The sequence below is a fragment of the Phaenicophaeus curvirostris genome, chromosome 2, assembly GCF_032191515.1.
Source record: "Phaenicophaeus curvirostris isolate KB17595 chromosome 2, BPBGC_Pcur_1.0, whole genome shotgun sequence".
NCBI classification, from domain to species: domain Eukaryota; kingdom Metazoa; phylum Chordata; class Aves; order Cuculiformes; family Cuculidae; genus Phaenicophaeus; species Phaenicophaeus curvirostris.
The window spans coordinates 51,983,404-52,003,864 of record NC_091393.1 but is presented as its reverse complement, the minus strand read 5'-3'; the positions used below and the strand labels follow the sequence as shown (position 1 = coordinate 52,003,864).

General features: G+C 37.0%; 1 protein-coding gene across 6 annotated transcripts in view; it reads left to right on the top strand.

The window, feature by feature from the left end:
* The window catches only part of TULP4 (TUB like protein 4), a 154,983-nt gene that overhangs the window by 6,097 nt on the left and 128,425 nt on the right, over positions 1 to 20,461 (top strand). The window contains exons 2-4 of one of the 6 annotated variants that reach the window (XM_069852080.1): positions 319 to 390; positions 15,507 to 15,699; positions 18,069 to 18,325. The exons of 4 other annotated variants lie outside the window; for them this stretch is intronic. The gene's annotated coding sequence lies outside the window, so the exon portion shown is untranslated. The remainder of the gene's footprint in view (positions 1 to 318; positions 391 to 15,506; positions 15,700 to 18,068; positions 18,326 to 20,461) is intronic. One more of the 6 variants, XM_069852079.1, reaches the window with a different exon arrangement.

Genomic DNA, 20,461 nt, shown 5'->3' with positions numbered 1-20,461 from the left:
TGTATCCGTAGAAACATTGTGAGCATAAAAAGCAGGCTTTTGAAAAGTAATTGCCAAGCTTGTGGTTGTTAATAAGAATGAACAAAGTTCAGATTCAGATTTTGGTTTGGTTACTGTAGCTGAGTAGCTGAGGACAGGTTTTATATACCCATATTTATCATATGGTCCTCCAGAAAACCCATAATACACTCCTAAATAATTTGGAAACAACAGTATGTAAATGAAATGGCTTTTCCCTATGGCCAGTACTTGCAACTTTCACGTCATCTGTAAAGAAGTAGTGATATAAATCAAATGGGGTTTGATTTGCTTTTCCAGGCTTGGATTGCTCTGGAGACTGCTGAAGCCACTTCCAGTTTGATATGGTCTTATTGCTTCAAATCTTTAAAGGTATTTGATGCCTAATGGAAAGGATCCTTTATGGCAGAGTGTGTGTGTATGTGTGTGTGTGTGTGTGTATATATACACTTTTTTTTTTTTTTTTTTGGTAGAACAGAAAACGGGGCTCCCATTGTCTGGTAGGTCTTTACAAATTTTATTAGATAAAGCAATTAAAGTGGTTGAATTCTAGGAGAGATTTAAATAAATGCATTCAAATCCCATAATGACATGGGAAGCTATGCAGTGAAAATCTGCTATCTTGCATGAAAGATCAAGGGATAAAATTAAACCAGCTCAAGTTACAGGTATGCAATTTGGAACCATTTAGAGTTTTTCCAAAGTAGAGATGAAGATATGAAAAAAAGAAAAAAAAAAAAAAACAAACAGCAGGGAAATGGGGAAGGGACATGGTTCTTCTAAAGATACCTGTAGTAAGCTGTACTATGAATTGTAGTAGATCACCACAAGCAAGAATTACTAGTCTGTTTCTCTCAACAGCAAAACCTTCAATGCAGCAGCAGGATTCTATTAAAAGCAAATACAAATCGTGGGATGAAGTAGTTAAATTGTCTTTCTTTGAGTTGCAGACTTTTCCAAGGTGGATTCCTTCCAGATTTTGCCACCCTGCTGAGGAGACATTCTCTCTTCCTTTATGCCAGTAGAATAACCCAGTGGAACATGTATTAAATCCAGTATATTGTTATTTCCCAGTGTTGCAAAGGGAATTTTTTGAATTTGAAATTCTGTTCACTGGGCCTGTAATAAGGTCGAGGAAAGTGTAAGTTTTTTTTATAGAGTATAATTTGAGCTTTATACTAGCACTAGGAGTATGTCTGTACAGTGTTAGTCACTCCTTTGTATTTTCAGAAGGTAATTACTTCTTTTTATTAATGGCGTAATTGGAAATTGCTCTTTCGTCCAAGGAATCAAATGAGACCACTGATGAGAGAATGATATTGTAGCTTGGGAGATGAGGAAGGTTATATGGAAAATTCTTATTTGAATTTCATTTTCAGTACTGTGTTAGTGTGTTTTGCAGTCATTATTATTGATACGGAGAGCAGATGTCCTGAATGGGGGTTGTTCTGGGCTAAAAGTGACTAGTAATGCTGAAAGATTTCATAAAAAATAGAGATTCATGAGGTGCAGAAGTCTTTTATCACTGCCATAGCAAGGTTGTATTTCAAAGGTTGGCTAGTTGCTTAATTCAGTCTTCTTCCCTCTTTGGAGTTTGGTTTAAATACTTCTGGTGTGAGGAAGCTTCTAGTTGATTGAAGAGAAAATATTGTCATTTAATTGTCTAGTGCTGTGGTGACAGAATGACCCCTCACGGGAATTAAAATAGCATTGCTCATTGGAACTCCAGAAATACTAGGAAAGCTTTTGTTCCCTGGTTTGAATTTGAATTTATGTCCATTCTTGTCTTCCAAGGATGAGAGCAAAAACCAAGAAATAACCAGCGCTTGGTTTATATTGGACAGAGGATGAAGACTTTCTAAAACAGTCAAAGGACTTTTGCGTGGGAGATAATATTTTTATAGTGTCTCCAGGAATAGATCTGCTACTTGTTTACCATTTTTAGTTAAGGAAGATGTAATTGGATGGATGTCATAAGGATTTGGATCATTTTGGTTCGTGTTTGACAATTATCATGGCTGATGACTGAGTGTATGTTCTCAGAATCACAGAATGGTTTGGGTTGGAAGGGACCATGGAGGTCATCTAGTCCAACCCCCCTGCTATGGGCAGGGACATCTTTGACTAGATCAGAGGCCCATCCAACCATTGACTTGATGTGCAATTGTCTATTTGTTTTCACTTATGTCTACTTCTGCATTGTTTTGCCGGTGTGTAGACCTAAGATCTCATTGCTTCTTGAGCCTAATATATTTGCTTAAGCTCTTGGAATAACTTTTCTCCCTTGGAATATCTTAAGAGGTTTGGGTTGTTGTTTTCTGTGTGGGCAGGACTAGTGTGGCATCGAATGAAAGATATTTACATTCCGTCACTACTTAGTTCTGTCTCTGTTTTGATTGCCCCAAATTACATTTTTGAATGCACTTCTCCATGTGTGGGCTGATGACGCTGTTGATAAGAGTAGGCCTGAGGTGATGCAGGTTGAATTGAGAAAGCACTGGAGAACATACTAAAGAGTATGTGACTTCTCTGAGTTTGTCTCTTTGATTAGGATGGGTTTTTGGGGGATGGGGGATGTAGTTTTTTGTGTGAGTGTTTTGTTTGGTTGGTTTGGGTTTTTTTTTATGGTTGTTAGGACAATTTCTTCTAGTCCTTCTGGTTAAGAGTTGTGAGCCTGTTTCCAGGATGTTGATATTGTTATTGCCTTTACCTTCATAGAAATTTACAATTTTGCAGTTCTGTGGTATAAGATTGTGTGTTGTTATTGCTTCCTTGTTTCCTCTACACCTTTGTAGCAAATGTAGTCAGGGAAGCAATCTTGGGGGTTTTTTTTGTTTTGTTTTGAAGCACCTCATTGTGTTAGCTGTTCTAAAAATCTGTCTGGAAAATTGCCCCAACTTAAAAATAAATAACAATTGAACCCAGGAATAGTTGGCTGCACAACAAGATCTATTTTCATAAGAGTTCTGTCCTGTTTTCACTTATTTTTAATGATCTATATCTTTTACCTTAATTTGAGGAATCCTTATGAGTTTTGACATCTTTTCCAGTCCTTCCTATAGATAAATGCATGTGTCCTCTGGATTAGACTTCAGAATCATTTGTGTAGGGGGAAGTCCGGCTTACCTGTCAGATAATCTCAGGTGTTCTAATAATTCCTAGTGTGTTTGAAGTTCTGCCTCTGCTTGTTTGTTGTTTACTCTAGCAGGGTCTTGTGAGTAGGGAGGTGAAGTAGGCTGTAGGAGGTTGCTGCCACGTGAACACAACACGCTAAAAAGTAACTGCAATACCATGTAGATGAGTGTTCCAATGAAATGTTGGTTTTGTTTTTTAAATGAGCCTGTCTCAGTCTGAGTTGTTACACTTGGTTTTTATTTTTGTTATGCATTAGTTGATAATTACAGTAGCAGCCTGGGAGTCAGAACTACTGTACTTATATCTCAATTCTATCGTGAGATTCTATATTGCCTCAAGATGCTTGATTGTCTTTTACTCAGCAGTATAATAGGAACAGTACTGTTTTCCTCCTTTTCTTAGGATCACTGAGGTTAGTCACTTCTAGGGCTCTGGATAAAAGGTTCTAAGTTCAGTATCATGTTAAAAGAGATCCTTGTGCAGTTGGAAATGAGTCAGGTGTTCATTGAACTAAATGTTAACAGACTTGGTAAAGGTTAAACTAAAAAAGTTGCAGAAAGAGAAAGGACTAAAATAGGACAGGCTAAGCCATGAATACTGTTATGATTCCTTACTTCTTTGTTTTCTTGAGACTGAACTCTTGGCCTATCGCTTAATTGCCTGTAAACCCTGAGACACAACAATGATGCTAAAGCAATGATACTTTAATAAGATTGGCAAAAATGCATGCCTGGATAAGGTACCTGTGTTAGAGCACTTACTCAGACTTATCCACTAAGGCACTGTTGTAGTTGAAAGGCTCCTCTACCTGTTTGTAGCAGAGAGTGAATCACGGAAAGAGTCCATAGTGTTGTTAAAGTAGAATGTGGTGTGTTACGAGTTAGCGACACAGACTCATTATTGCTTATTCATTGGCAAGAGTGTGTTTGCCATGGAAAGGTTGATTCAGCAGCTTAGTGCATTTCTTTCTCTCTTATGTGATAGAAAGCTTCTGTAGACTATTCAGCATTATTCAGAGATGCTTTTTGGCTGCAGATTTTTGAGTAAGGTTGTGGGAGTTTTCATTTTCACGGTCCTTTAGTGATGTCTTTGTTTACTGAAGCAGTACAAATAAAGCAGGCATGCTTTTTTTTTGTTGAAAAATCTATTCCTACCTGTTTGGATTGTTTCTGGAGGATAAACTCCTAATTCCTATAGTAATTTTCTTTTAATATTTACGTAGCTGTTGTGCCCATGTTTGTTTGAACAGTGTGGTATACAGTATGCAGAATACAATTTATCCATGACATAGATCTGTGAAAACAAGAATTAAACATTAAGATTATTTAGTGTAAACTTCTGCACAACAGTGTTGTTGAGTGCTTAGGTTAAACTAAACCAGTGCTCTCTTCAGAGAAAGTACTGATAGGATTTTCTATTTTCACTAGACTTAAATTCACGATACAGGTATGAAACTGGTTCACTTATGTAGTCAGCTGTTATTAGGTCTGTTCTTTACTTGCATCTGGCTATAGGTAGAGACCTTGTGAAGAGAATAGTACTTCAAGGCAAAAAGAGACAAAGATAAAAATCCTTAAGTCACCTTGAGCTGCCTGCCGCCTTTCTTTGTAATGTGTCTTGTTTACTTGTCTTTTTCCTTTACATTTTTTTTAGAGACATATTCTTTGCCTTCGGAGATTCACTTGCTTTCTTTAAGTATCTGAGTAAATTCAGGGATCTCTCAGGGATATAAATTTTCCAAAAGACAATAACACTGTCATGTTTATTGCCTTGTCCCTCTGCACTTAGTTTCTCTTTCAGGGCAAGCTCCTGTGGCTGGCTGGTTGATACTGGGCTTAGTTCCTCAAAGTGAAACTGTTGAGGGCTTTGCTCTCCAGACTGATGTTTGTTAGATGACCTGTACTTTAGTACTCAAGCCTTCTCTTTCAAGCTTTTCTTGCAGGATATTTCAAAGCCATCTGTTTTAAAGAACGAATAAGTGATATCAGGGAGGGCAAAGTTCTGGGTGATGCTGGTTGCCATACGAAGTAAAACTCTTAGAAGTGCACAGCATTAGGGTGTCTCATGCACTTTGCAGCACACTTGCTGTGAACTGACGGCCAGAGGCCTTTTGTTAAGTGCTTTGGAAAATTTCAGGCCCAGAACTCTGGTCAAAACGCTATTCAGACAAAAAACACTTTTCAGAAAAAAAGCCACTGCTCTGAAAGCCATAATCTCTCTTCTTCTATTATCGTTTACAGACTTATTATAGAGATGTTCCATCTCTGTTGATCTGAGATGTCTCTGTTTGAAGGATCAAAGACTTAAGTAACATGGTACTTCAAATTGTGAGTTATTTGCTCTAGCACCCATTCACATGGAGTGTCTTCTGCAGAATTTTGCTGGTATTTTACAAAGTGGGCAAAAACATAGATTTTTCCTGGAGTACATTTGTTTAGCCTGTGTTTGATATGGGGTTTGTTTGGGTTTTTTTTGTCCTCTAAATTCTGAAATCCTCACTGATGAGTCTAATTACAAACAAGATGTTTCCTCATGCTAGTGATAAGTCTAAATCTGCGTTGGGACAATTGCCTCTTTCTTAGTGTGATGTCAGTGGAGAGCCTGAAAATGCCACCACGTAGCAGCTTGCTTTCTCAGCTAGAAAATAAATGGTTATTGTCACTGGCTTGTTAGTATCATAGAAATTGATTTTGTGTAAAATAGTCATAATATCCTTCAGTAAAAATGGCTTTTTGTGGTTATACCCAACGTCAGCAGAGTATCATACAGAAACAAAAATGAAACAAAGGTATTGGTATTACACACAGGTTTTGGGTTGAGACAGGCACTGGATGTCAAAGAGGTGTTTTTGTTCATCCTGTCTTGTTCCCCTAGCCATGGTATACCATTACAGTAATAACCAAAAATGTGTCTGGAAATAATCTAGCATGAGGATAACACTCTTATCTTCTCTTGAGAGTGTGCAATCTATATTTGTTTTTTAGGGCAAACCCCTATTGCACACTTCTATCAGTTGGGTCTTCATGGAAATGGTAAAGGAATCACTGCCATCTTAGGTTTTTTGTCAGTATTTTATCTCTGTTTTGCTTAACTGCTGATAGTATATTTTCTTTGCTAATTTCAATCTCCTGTCTCCCTGTGTGAACTTAATGTGTCTAATTTATTGCAACAGGATTGTCTTGCTTAGTGTATTTTATGAACATGTCAGTTCGTATGTCAAATGATTTAGCTTTTCATTGGCATGCTAACAAAAAGAAGCTTTGATAACTTTGGGTTTGTTTTCTGTTGTTTTTTGAGTGTAAAAGTATCTTACAGATGCTGCTGGTAGACTGAGGGACACAGATTCTTCCCCCCCACCAAGCACTGTATCCCTATTAAGCTAATTAAATGCCTCTTGTACTTGATGGCCGATGTGGTACATATGTACAGGCTGTTGGCCTGTTTACTCAGCCCAGGAAATTGATACATATCTGAAGTCTGATTTGGGCCTTTTGCCCAAGTGCTTTAGCATCGTGGCTTCAAAATAAAAGTTCATGAATTGCACATGTTCATCTAGTGTTCTTTTTACCCTCTGAAACATCTGCCTGTTCTCAGTATGACCTTAATTCACCCCATTTTCCCAGAAGGAAACTTGCACCTTTTCTCCGCTTTCCTTTTAGAGGGATTCCCTCAGCTCTGTCATTAGCCACATGACTGGTATGGTTGTTGTGTGTAGATGTTTCCGCCTGGAGGATGCAGATCAGTCACTGGTCAGGTTGGAGCCATCTTCTAAAGATCTGACCTACTGCTGTAATATGATACTGCAGGGTCTGGCAAATCGTTACATTTTTTGATGTCATATGTGCAAACATAGGTGACTTTGAATGGGAGGAAGTAGAAATACTAGATTCTGCACAGCTCCTCTATTGTGAACCTGACGTGTGCATTGTTGATGCCGTATTCATCCATCTGAAACCTTGATTATGTTGAGATTTGTGATATAAAGACTTGACCTTTTCCTGAAGTTTTAAAGAAATAAAACTATGTCGAAAGGGCTTTAGGAGACAAAATGTGTTGGAAGTCTGACTATGACAGTTTGATATGTCTTCTCCTGCTGTACACAGTAGGCAGTCCACTGCTGAATGAGTAGAAGAGAATGTGTGCATGTACCTCATATAATTTACTTTAGTTAGGCTTCTTAGCTTGGTCTTAACTATCAGCATTTACACTGAGATTCAGGACAGTTTTGTATTGCAATGGAAGTGCAGACGTATCTGTAATGGAGGAAGAGCCTTTCTGACAGTACCATAGCCAAAAGTCTCTTTTTTTTTTTTTTACTATGATAAGTTAGAGATCATTTACAGGGTAGATAAAAGTGGGTATAGAAAGATACTATTTTTAAGTGGAACTTTTTGTTTAAGTCTATTGTAATAAATTTAACCTTTAGCCTAAGTTGTCAAATTTAAATAAGGAGAAAGGGGAAATTGAGAAGAATTGTTTTCCTCTTCCAAAATGTGATAAGAATGAAATGTAATCTTGAGATCAACTGTTTCTACTAATGTAGTATCCAGAAAGTCACCTCAGTTCACTAGCTAAAGATATGCTTGCTTTGATTAAAACAAAATAAATACATTTAGTTTTGAATTAAAAACACGATTAGTAGAGGCATATGAATCCGAAACATCAAGTGTAGTTTTATTGTACTAGTAACATTCTCTAAATCTTGTAAACCTTGGATTTGTGTAAATGGAATTCTAGTTTCTTTTGAAACTAACATGATGCGGTTGTGAGTTTGGAAGGTAATCCTAAAATGTAATCCTTTAATATATTTGAACTTTTTTGCTTTCCCCACCAACGCTGGCAACACTGGATTTGACTGTTGGCAGTAGTAACTTGGTGTTCTAGACTGGGTCTCAAAAGGCTTTAGTCCCATATACATTTGCAGTGTTACTTACTCATCTAACTTTGTCAGTGGTGCATATATGGCAGTTTAGAGAACCGTCTACCATTCTTTAACATCAAATATGCAAACTGCCAAGCTGAATAAATGTGTGTCTAAATTATGTGTTTATGTAAATGTGTATGCATTCTAGCATTACAGTTACCAAAGAAATATCAAATGTGAGGTATAAATTATGTTTATGTGCAAATCAACGTCACTTTAAGGTTACATGTAGTAACAGGCCTTCCTTCAGGAAAGGAGTAGAAGTGCAAAATCAACCAATTGTATATTTAAATCAAGTTTCTCTGCTCGATGGTTGAAATAGTAACTATTCTGGTTACTGTAAATTATCTGGAATTAATCTGGCCTGAGTATCTGTCCTTCTGCAGTGAACTGCAGAAGTGTTTTGACACAATTTACATTTCACCAAATGTTGATGGGTATTTTAAAGTATGAGAACAGAAGGCAGCATGTTAGTTATGTTTTTTCCTGTGCATCCAAAACAGGTGAGTTTTGAAGCAAGATGGAGCCATACTCAATGGGTTGATAAGATTGTAGCACAGACTGGAAGCCGGTAACAATAAATTCTTTCTCCTCGTTTCAATGCTGTCTTTCCTGTTAGCATTAAGGAGGATGTGCCAGCTCTGTCCTATTGGGAAGTTCCATCGTGCAGCTGAGCTGATCTAACATCTTTCTGTTCCTGAAAGGTCACTCTACACCTAAGTCTTGTGGGTCCTGCCTGCTCCTCTGCTTCAACTCCAACACCTTCAGTAAGTTGATCTGCCTCGCTAAGGCCAAAGGATACTCCTCACTCATCTGATCTTTAAGGAAACTGAGTCTGCAGGAGGTGTTGGAGAAATGGCCGTGAACAGAGGGGCAAGGGGCAACCTGATCTAGGAAGGCAAAGTGGAGTAGGTAACAGGGGTGATGGGAGGTTACTAAGTCTTTCTGTAGCATTGGCTGCTTTGACTGTCTTGCTGGTCTTGCAGGCTTGTACCTTTGGCTTCTTCATCTCTTGCAACAGGAATCATACTCATCTATCTCACAGTGTTGCTAAAAAGACTTTGTAATGTGTGTTCAAGGCATTGTTATGTGGTGAGAAAGATCTTATAGAAGCAATCCTGCCTTATTGCATACTGAGTGTGCTTACTACTTTTGCCATAAAACTTTACTTCTCAAGAGGTAAGATGTCATAAAGCCATTGGATCACCATTGATAATGGTGCTTCTCCCAGTTGCATATTAGCTCTTCTGTTAAAGAATGATGAAGCTCTCTTAGTGTTAATAATTTTGTGGGAAGAGCAGGGCTAGTTGTTTGAATCATTAAAGGTTGCTATGAGAAACCCAGTAGTGTTTCCAGAGGGCATACCAATGTAATCATAGAAGATTCTTTTGAAAATTTGTAAGACATCAGTTATTTGTAGCTCTGCTTCAGAGCAAGTAAAACAGTAACAACTGTTGAACAGAGTGGGTTGCCTGCATGTATGCTGATTTTTTTATTTTTTTTTTTGCAGCTGCATGTGACCTTCCAGAAGATGGGCTTGGGTTTGCTTTTATTCTGTTAGAGCTCTGGCTGATCTGGGTGCAGGTTTGAGAACCAGCAGTAAAGGGCATTTGCTATCAACCTATAGCAGTTGCTTTGTACTTGGCTTTTGGCCTTTAAAAGGGGAGCAACAGATCCAAGAATCACAGAACACTTTGCATGGTGGAGTGCCATGAAACTAAGTGCCTTGCTGTGCTCTGCTTAAAAATTAGATAAAATAAAATATTGAAGTATTGAGAGGGCATAATCCTGTGACGCCTGTAAGGCTCTGCAAAAGAAACACTGGTTTATTGTAGAACATCCCAGTGTATGTGCTTCCCATCCTAATGGGAGACTGACTGCCTAGCAGAAGGTACTGTCTGTAATCAGATCCCTCCAGCTCTGCATTGCTCTAGTATGTCTGTATAGGCTCTAGCAGTGTCTTGCTTTTTTTGCTGCTCATATTGCTGTCTTTGAGATGAATTTCTTCATCTGAAATGAAATTTCTAAATATGCAAGTGCGAACTAAAGCTTGTGTGTTACACTTATAAAAGCCACGTTACTGGTTTCAGTCAACTGAAGTATCAATTTAACATACATTCTGCATGTGAGCTTTAGCTTCTCAGGCTTTAATCAACAAAGTGATAGTATGAGCTCTCCAGACTTTTTTGCTTACATCAGTTGCCTGATTTCAGAAAGTGCTTTGCTTCAGATGCTTGTTGTAGTTAAGCAGTTAAAAGAAATCTGATGGATTGGATATTGTATTATCATTTTATTGATTTTTTTTTTCCCTTAAGGGGTAAAAAAAATAAAATCCATCAGTCTTATTAATACTGTCTCCTACCTACTTGATATCTAGTATAAATAACAAAAGAATTTAATATATGCAAGATAATTAACTAGACCAGATAGGCATTGCAGGCGTTTCATTGAACAGGGAATAGTGTATGCCATTTCCGTATTCCCTCTAACAGCTTTGCAGTTGTATTCATGCACTGAAATGTTCATCCTGGGAACATGATGAGTTGGTTACTTGTCCTTCTCCCAGATAATCCTAGCAGCCTCTCCATATTCTGCTTTGACCAGTAGCACAAGCATTACACAGCCCCTTGTATGAAAGAAGTACATTATAGCATGGACACAAGGAGAAATAGCAGTGGCAGTAATACTACTGCTGCTGTGATGTTGTGTGGTTTATAAGCAAGGCAGGGGATTTATGAGCAATGTCTTGGTTTATAACTTTTAAGAAAGAAGTAGGATGATTTCAGGCAAACATGTAATCTTTGGATTATATGTGAAGTATAACATGTTCTTCTTTTCTTGTTTTATATCTTACATAATTTTAATCAACTGACTCAATACAGAGTGGGTAGGTTGACAATCCAGTGAAGTCAGCATCTGTATCAGGTATTATTTGAAGTTTTAGAATCACTGTGTAATTAGATTTTCCCTTATTTAATTTAAGTTTTACATTCTTTTAATAGTTAGGAACAGAGTTTTTGTATTCTGACATTTTAATTTGTTTGTTCATCAGCTGTGTTTGTTTCATGCTGTTATTTGGTAGTACAGTAAGTGAAAATAAACGTACCATTTTAGTTACTGGGACAGAATTTTCCTGAAATGTCATTCTTGATTTACTTCATTTCAGAAGCCTTGTATCAGCTTTATTAAATACTATATATTTTACCTTTTTGTCCAAGTCATGTTTTGTGTGCACCCATCCACTACAGATCAGATGTAATGGCTGTTTTAAGCAGATGCTGAGGTGTTGATTTCATGGCAGTCTAGCCGGGATAGATAACAAGAAAGCATATAGTTCTCTCATAATAACCTCCTGTTATTCTGTGGTCTGTGCATAATACGCAGTTGGTGGAGAAAGTACTGAGGTGTCATGACAGCATTAGATACTGAAGTAGTAAACTGTCTTATGTTCCATGAATCTAAAAAGAAACTGGAATGTACTGATAGTCTTAAGCTATATAATTGAAATCCTGAAAAAAGATGTTTTCATGTAATTTGTTTTAATAGACTTTGTAAGCTCAAAGGGACCACTGACATTGCAAGATTATGATGTTACCTTGCCAAGCTGCTTACCAGAAAAAGCAGTAGAATTTCCCTTGGGCAGTTTGCAAGCAGACTTTTTCAATACAGAAAAGGAACCTTTGGTACTGATCTTGAGTTTTATAGATGTAACAACCAAGGTGGATTTTATGTTACCAGTTCAGGTTTTTTTTTCTGATTGTTTTGCATTTTCACCCCTTCACATAGACATACAGAAATAGCACTTAATATAGTAAATATTAGGCTTAAATACAGCTCTAGAGGTACTTTGTGAAGTACTTATTAAATAACAAAATGATTGTACTAGAATAAGTTTATTGAAATATATAGTAATTATATATTAAAAAAGCAACTATATGTAAGTTAGCTTTAAAATTTTAGGTCAAAATTATGTTATTTATGAAATTACCTCAGATTGCTTTCATCTTTTTATTGTTATTTTTGGCTAGAAACTGCAAGGAGTTTACACTCATGTTCAAAAAAGAAAAAGAAAATAGGCAGACTTTGCATGAGTAAAGCGTGAGTGCACAAGTATGACCTGTATTTGTCAGATTTAGTAGAAGCAGCCTGCTAAGTAGCACATCATCTGCTAAATGCAATCATATTACTTCCCAAATCCAAGTTTTCAAAATGAAGCTGACATTCTTCAGCTGACTCAGTCTTTTCTCTAGCTCTTTTGAAAAGTTTACCATCTTCATCTGAAGATCCTTGTGCTCCTTAGGAAAGGCAGCAAGATGAAACTTGTTAATGGGAAAGAAGAAAATACAAACAAAGAATGCCAGTGGTTTCTTTTTCTCCTGTTTGGTTGTAGGTAGCTCTAGCTTTGTGTGTATGTAAATGTGTTAGCTCTATGTGAGTGTTTATATGAAAGATAGAGATTTAGTTGTGATAATAAATCTTCCCACTTGATTTTCATGCTTTGTAGACTCTTAAACTGAGCTTTACTAAAAAATAATCTTGTAAGCATAGGTTAAGTAAAGATGCTGAAAGGCATTGAGAATTCTGTGTTGAGGAAGAGAAATAATTGAGTCGCAATTTGACAGTTACTGCCTTTATATAAGTTCCTGGGGAAAAAATGAAGTAAAATTAATTACAAGACTAGGTGCAAAGTAGTAAGAATATTATTTTGACTTAAAAAAATCTACAAATTTACAAGATTTTTTTTTTTTTTACTTTCTTGGTGAAACTTGGATGTTGATGTTCAAGAGAAGAGCATTTGCCCTAACTTTGTAGAGTTGGAACTTTGTAGTTACTTTGCATAGTTAGAAGTAAGTGCTATCTGGTAGTTGTACAGAGTTAAATGAATTACATAAAGTCTGGCTGTCTTGGGATTGTTACCAGGTTGAGAGGTAGATATATCAATACAGTATAAAATAAATTATATTAGAAATTATACCTTTCGTAGATTTGTTCTTTACAGATTGACACAGCTGAATTGGAAGAACTGTCACCTCAACTAAATTTTTTAGTTAGTTATAGAAATGAATGTAATAAACAAAATTTGAGTAGTCTTTTTTTACATTGATAGTCTTAAAGCGAAATGTTCAGAATTCTTACTTAAAAAACTCATGTTACTCCTTGAATATACTTTGCAGAGAAAAGAAAAATCTTCTTCTGTTAATTCATTTTCACCTATGATCATTTTATCACATTTGTGGGGATTTGTCATGTTTAAGAAAACAGAAGATGCAGTCCTTGATAGCTGTCCTTCCACTGAATACTTCTGTAATCAGCAATTTTTATGTATTATGGACTCTTAAAAGAAAGGTTGTAGTGTCGCACTGTTATGCAAGAATGATAGAGCTGTTTGTGACTACAGCATAGTGCTTTTTCTCATCCCTACTTTAAAACGTTATTGTTCTGTACCTAAATCTTTCTTATGTCTAGCAGGAGCATCTAGCCAGGATGAATAGAGAATCGTAATTATGAAGACCTCTACAAAGTAAAAAATAATTAGACATGAGACTGCTGTGCTAATTTACCTCGGTACAGATCTGCCTTCTTTGCTTTAGCTTACGCACCAGAGCATGACTGTGCGTAGAGGATGCCTCCTTCTGGCTAGCCTCCTTCCCTCTGTCTGTACAGGCGACCAGTCAACACTTGGCATATTAATGCAGACAGAGCAGCTCAAAAACATTACTCAGTTAACTGGGCACATATGTATGCAGCTAATCTCATGCCCTCCAAGTCTTGCTAGTGAAACAACTTGCGTCTGTACCAGAGTCTTTGCTTTGCCGGAAGCATTAATTTAAAGCTCCCAACTCTTAAAGGCCTCTTCAACATCTGTTGCTTGTCAAGGTTGCGCTGATGCAACCACTCTTTTGAGTCTGTCTGTCTTCATGATATATTCTTTTAACCCAGAGGCCTCCACACAATTTACAGAACCTTGAGAAAAAAACATGCAACTTGAAGCAAAAAAGGACAGCTATGGGGAGGAGATGAAGCTGTTCCTTAGCTTTGCATCTATCTTATGTGAGGGCAGGAGTATCCCTGCTTTCTGTCTAGACCTCTGAGCAGCAGTCGTGAGATGGGTGCAAGTCCTCCAAAATCTTCATTTACTGCTCATTTGAAAGACAGTCAGGACTAGAGTTAAGTTATTGATCCCAAAGTCAAGACTAAGAAACTTGAGTTATTTGGAAACTACAACTCTTGTCATTTTGTATTAAACAAATAAGTACCCAACTCACTGCAGGTCTCCAGTGTGAGAAGTGCCTTGCTTCACAGCTCTAGCTGAGCAGCCTGTGGTGAGCAAATGGCTGCGTGGTGGAAAGCTTGTGCCTACAACCCACTTCACACCTGTGATGCAGCTTGCTGGCATCACCAGGAGCTTTCTCCCTGCAGGCTGATGCAGCCTCCTTCCCTGCTGCAACACGCCTCACCCAAACTACTTCATAGGGGTTATCAGTTTTCCGACTGAAATATGTCTTGCTATCCAACAGAAATAATTCTTGCTTGTGAGGCTCTTCTGAATTTTGCAAACTGGTGGCTTCTGTTATTTTCTCCCTACATATCCCCCTCTTTTTTTATTTTATTGGGTTTTCTTTTCTAGTGTTGCAGTGCACGTGTCACATACAAAGGTGTATTGGGATTTTGGTGAGTGTATCAAAACTTCAGTGTATGTTCATAAGAAAGTCTTCAAAGAGCCTGTAGGCAGATATTGGAGATAATTAGGAACTAGCTGGAACTGCTACAGGCTCGAGGGATGTTTGCAGGCTGCAGAATGTTCCTACGGGAAAGAAATTGCTCTGTAATTACAGACAAGGTCAGTGTAGTCAGTTCAGTGGAAAAGAGATGGTAAGAGCTGGAGCTCCTTCCCTTGAAGGTCTTTGAATGTCAATAAGGAGACACAGTTACAACTTCCGAGTATGTGTCCCTTAAGCATACCTTGCATAAGTGTTTTCTGTGCTGGGAGGATTGCAGCCCTTTTTTTGAGAGAGAAGATTTCGCACTTGTGAGGAAGGGAATTTTTTGGTCAGATATCACATTTGTTTTGATCTCTAAAGATTTTGAATACGTGTTTCAGTAGTGTAAATCTTCCGTTGTTTAAAGACTCATACATGTTATTTGTACCTTTTTCTTTTCTGAAGCAGATCTTTCAACATCTGGCTAAAGGATTTCACCCCACTTCAGTTTATTTGAAAATTAGTCATATTCTCATGGCTGATGGGTAGTCTTAGCTACCTGTTATTGTTGTCATCTTAAATTCATCCTCAAGAGACAAACTTTGCTTCCCTCCCTTCTGAGGGCAAACCCCTCAGTTCAGAAATACTCTGTGCCCAAAATTTGTCATTTCAAGTGGCAGTGCTAGTTGCAAGTACTCTTCTTTTTGTTTCTGACTTGTGCTGTACAGTTCCACCTCCTCCATTTTGCCAGTGCAGCTGAATGTGGGACCACACTAGGACTGCGTCAGGGATTGAGTCAACTTAAACAAAAAGAGAGAAAGCTTCTGAGCACAGTTCGAACTGATGGAAATCTAGGCTGCTGTGGTGACGTACTTCCCACCCCCTTCCTTAAACTGATGACAGTGCTGCTGCATGTGCGTGGTGAGTTCGCTAAAGGAGGCTTTCTTAAAGTCGATTGTTGGTTTTGAAGAGTAAGGTTTTGGCAAGATCAGCTTCCAGAACTGCATAATTGTGAGAGTGCTGATGCGTGTTACGAGAAGCTGGAGGAGCGTGGCTTGTCACAAAGGAAGCCAAGAGTGTGGCTGAATCTAGCAAACCAGATTTATATTGTTAAGCTTTTGTGAATTTTCAATTTTGAAATTTTTAATTGGATCATTTCTCTGATGTAGTTGTTTGTAGCCACATGAACAATCATTGTGGCTTAAGTGAGGGGCATGGTGTGCTGTGCTGAGGGTTGAGAAAGAGCTGTGGGAGCTGCTAGTTGCTAAAGGAAGTGTCGCAATACCAAACCAAACAAAACCCTGTGCCTAAGTTGGGTATTGTCTGTCTTCTGTGATTTGGTAGGGCCTATACCCTTTCTTTTGGGGCTGAGTCTGTTCTGCTTTTAGTGCTTTTAGATTATGTCACTTCTTTTCCCTGTGAACAGCATAACATTTTACCTCACTTCCTCCATAGGCAGGATTTTTAACAATTTGCTGTATTTCACATCTTCTGGCCTCCAACTTTTAGAAAACATGAATTAGTTTGGCAAGTCACAATTAATAGCTACTGACAGTTTGCTTAAGGACCCTTGGTGATTTTCTTGAAATTATTTTTGCTGAAGGCATTTTAAAATTTCTGTCTTGTTTGTTCTTCCTAGCTGTATTTTTAAAATTTCACTCCAGTTTAATCCAATGGTATAGAATCAAGCATTGAAAGTGGAGTATTTATAATAGTTATAGAAATAATACAAATATTTGCCTTATTTTTCATATAAGAGAGCTGTACATGAAAAAATATTTTGTACTTAAAAAATGTATCCAACATACATATACTGCATTCTTCCCTGTTACAAGGACCCAGGAGGGTCATTCAGCATATCAGAAATGTTGATCAGCTGCTACTTTATTTTCACTTCTCTAAGAAAAGTTTCTTAGAGTATTGCATTGAAATAAATTTTGGCAGTATTTGCAATGAATCTCTGCTGAACAGCCACTAATACAAACTCCACTTCTCTCAGTACACCAACAAACACATTTTCTGTCAGTTTGATTAGCTTAACACTGTATAGGTGCATATAATGAACATTACAGTGTATGTATTAACAGGCTGGGAGTTATTCTCACAGTGCTGAATGTTATGCTTTTGTCTCTGTGCAGCTATGCTGAGGTTACAGATCTCTCTACATCTCTGATTAGTACTACTGACTGTCTTACCTCAGCCATGCAGCTATCCTGTGACGAGCAGAGGGAGAGCTTCTTGAATTTGTCCAAGGACAAACATTGTGGAGAGAAAACTGTTTAAGAGCAAACAGAACAAAAATCAAGCATCTTCTAACTTTTTTCCCCTTATTTTTTCTAGGGGTAAAGAACATATTTAGAACTACTACTTACCTTATTGGTATTTGTTTAGAATCATGCATTCCAAATTAATTTCATATTGTAGTGTAATATGAAAGAAAGGTGTTAACCTCAGTGACTTTTACCCCAGTGGAAAGTGAATAAGGTGAACACAGTTTGTAGAGATGCAAGCAAAGGAAAAACAGTACTTATTCAGGTCAAAATTACATTTTCTCCCTATGGAATTGGCCTGTTTTTAATGGGGAAAAAAACTATTTTCCCTCCAAAGTTATCTTTCCTGGTATATACTTAAGTCTTCTGGGAATTGAGTAGTTAATTTGTTAATTCATTTTCTTTCTTTTTGGATAGGATTATTTAATAATTTATGTTGCTTTATAAGCTGGGTGAAATAAACAGAGTGTATCATCTTACCAGTTTCAGCTGTATAGTATTTAGCCTGCAACATAATCACTGTATTACAGAATGTGCCAATTTTGTAGTATAGCATTCAGCACTAACCTTAAAGTTTACTCCCACTGACACCACTTGATAGCTGGTGGCATCATCTGCCATTGGCTTGTGCTGAACCAGTTGTGGTTTGATTTTTCAGAACAAAATGTTCATGATCTCACTTTTTTAATGTATCTTACTAGCTTCATGAATACCAGTGTATATTTTTTCCTCCTTAGACTGTAAAGGGAGGGAAAGCTGCAGTTTCCTTTGACCTCATGCAAGTTTGATAGGAAGGAAATCTGGCTAGGCTGAAAAATCCTGAAATCTGGTGGCCTGACTTTACAAAGGCTGTAGCTTATGTTTCTTTTCAAAAGATGTTTGGCAGACAGAATCTTCAAAATGTAAGCTGTGAGTCCTTTTTTTGTTTTCTTTTGGGTTTTTTTTTTTTTTGAAAATAATAGTTTAGAAATAGTGTGTACTCACCTGAATTTTCCTTCTCTTCTTTCCTTCCCCTCCCAGTCTCCTTTTATCCTCACCTTCAGATACTCTGCTCTGGGGCCTTGTAGAGTGGGGTTTTGAATAAACATAAAATGCTGAAGAGTTTGCTGCAGTATTGGTACACTTGGCTGTGCATGACTTCTTTCTGTCAACAAAAGAGATGCCTCAATGAAAGATGCATGAGAAGAAGCAAATACTTTTCTGGTTGTCCAACTGTGGCTTAACATTTACACTTTATATGAGTTAATGGAAACAGTTAGGAGATTAAAAATGATGAGGTAAATATTGACAATACAGATGAGACCCAGTGTTAATAAGCTCATTTTTTAAGATTGATACCTAAATTTATTTCTATAATATGGAAACAACTTGTTGTTGGTTTTGCATGTGAAAAGAGCTATGCTTTCAAAAAGTAAAATCAAATAGAATGCTTGTGGATTCTTCTTTCCTATGCCACACCTGTAATATGTCTTATTAGGTGTCTGTACTTCAGAAACATTTTACATCACTGGGCTTAGACTCAAAACAGTATTAGAGGATGAGTTCAAATAGCATCTCTCTTTGTTAAAGGGAAAATACAGAGCAAAGATACTTTCAGCTACCCTTTAAGTAAGAGCAAGAGTAGATAATTGCGATTTGTTGATATTTAATGTCCTAGTAGTGCTAGAAATAATTTGCCAGCAAAAAAAAAATATTTTTTTTAGAATCTAGTATGCTTCTATGATTAGCCAGTGCCTTGCTCGGAAAGAAAAGATGCATAAAGTTTGATTATAAAAAATCTGCAGTTAAAACTTCAGTTTAGATGAGTTTCATCTGAAAGGCCCAGTTCTCCTTATATGGGGAGCCCAAACTGAATTCAGACTAGTTAGTGATAAGATTGTGCAAGTGCCACCTAGACTTTCTATAATGGTTTTTATCCTTGATTCTTACATATTCCTTACAACAGAGGTAGTAATTATGCTTGTGTTTCATGGTGGGGAAAAAGAAGGCAAAAAGTTTGGTTTAAACATGAAAATGAGCAGAACTGTAGGACTGCTGTAATGGTGGAAGTGTGTTTAGATTAGTTACTGATTTTCTTGAGGGAAGACTAGCATCTGAGTCTTTTAATTAGGTTATTTCTTAGGACATACCAAGTCTAGGTGGAAATGAAGAAAAGTAGAATGGAAAGAATTAAATCCTAATATATGCTTTGTGTAATCTTAATTCAGACTTTCTTTTGAGTGTTTGATACTGCAGTCGTAAACATATTTTTTTATCTTGTCTACTGAATCTAAGTACAACATGAAGGATGTGTTGACCCTCAGTAATATGAAGGTATTGTATTGAGAGAGAGGTATTTGAATAATGACTGACTTTGTTTCTTTTGCAGTTATTTTAGCTTTTCATCTCTCCCTGTCCAGGATTCCTAATGTGTTTAGGATATTTTTAGGAGGAGAAGCCTTTAGTTTTCCTAATCTCAAAAGTGATGGTAAATGGGACTCAGGTGAGAGAAGGTTATTGGCCATGAGCAGGAGAGGCCTTGTCTCAAACTTGTTAATTTTATGTGCAGGGAATTAGGGCAGAAATTGCATATGGATTTTGTGCAAAGCTACTGCATCTGTAGTTGTCTGTATTTTAAAATCCACTTGTAAAATCATGGTACTTGCACAGTTCAAGCTTTTCTATTTAATGCTTAACTTGTGTTGCATGAACTGATGTTTCAGAGACTTTCTCACTAAACCAGTTTTTTTGTTTCTCTATAGGATTAGTAAAGGCTTGCATGGTAAAATACTTACTAGTAATATAAAAAGTCAGCTCTTAAATGCAGTTGTTTGTTAGGAACACCCCAGTGGATATGGAAATAATAGCACTGATCCCTTGACAGGATCAAGTTTGCTTATGGGATAAGTACAGAATTTCTTGTTCAAACCATTGTGTTCTTAAAGTTTCTCTGAATTTTCCTTTTTATGAACTTTCTTTGGACTGTAATTGAGAAGCACCATGGATTTGGAAAGTTTAAGTGACATTTCTTATATCGTTATCATGCTATGATGAAGAAAATTGGTAGCAGCTATTATTTTTAAGTCTTCATTTAGTTGTAATGCTAAGTTCTGGTAGTGACTCACCAAACCTTATGGACCATGTTCGTGATAGTATGCTAGCCATAAATTATTGTAAACCACTTTATTGACCTTGCCTTTTTATCTATATATTTGTTTTCTTATCTTATTCTCTTTTAAAAAAGAATATAACTATTTGTACATATCAAAAAAGTGGTTAATTATTCAAAATGTGAGGTTAGTACAGTGCTGTATGTAATACAGACAAGACCATTTTTACAGCTCTGATAAATGTCATGAACGCAATTCTTAATTTAAACGAGCTCTCCTTAGCAATAACTGCATAGGTGCAATAACTGCAGATGTCTGCACTTC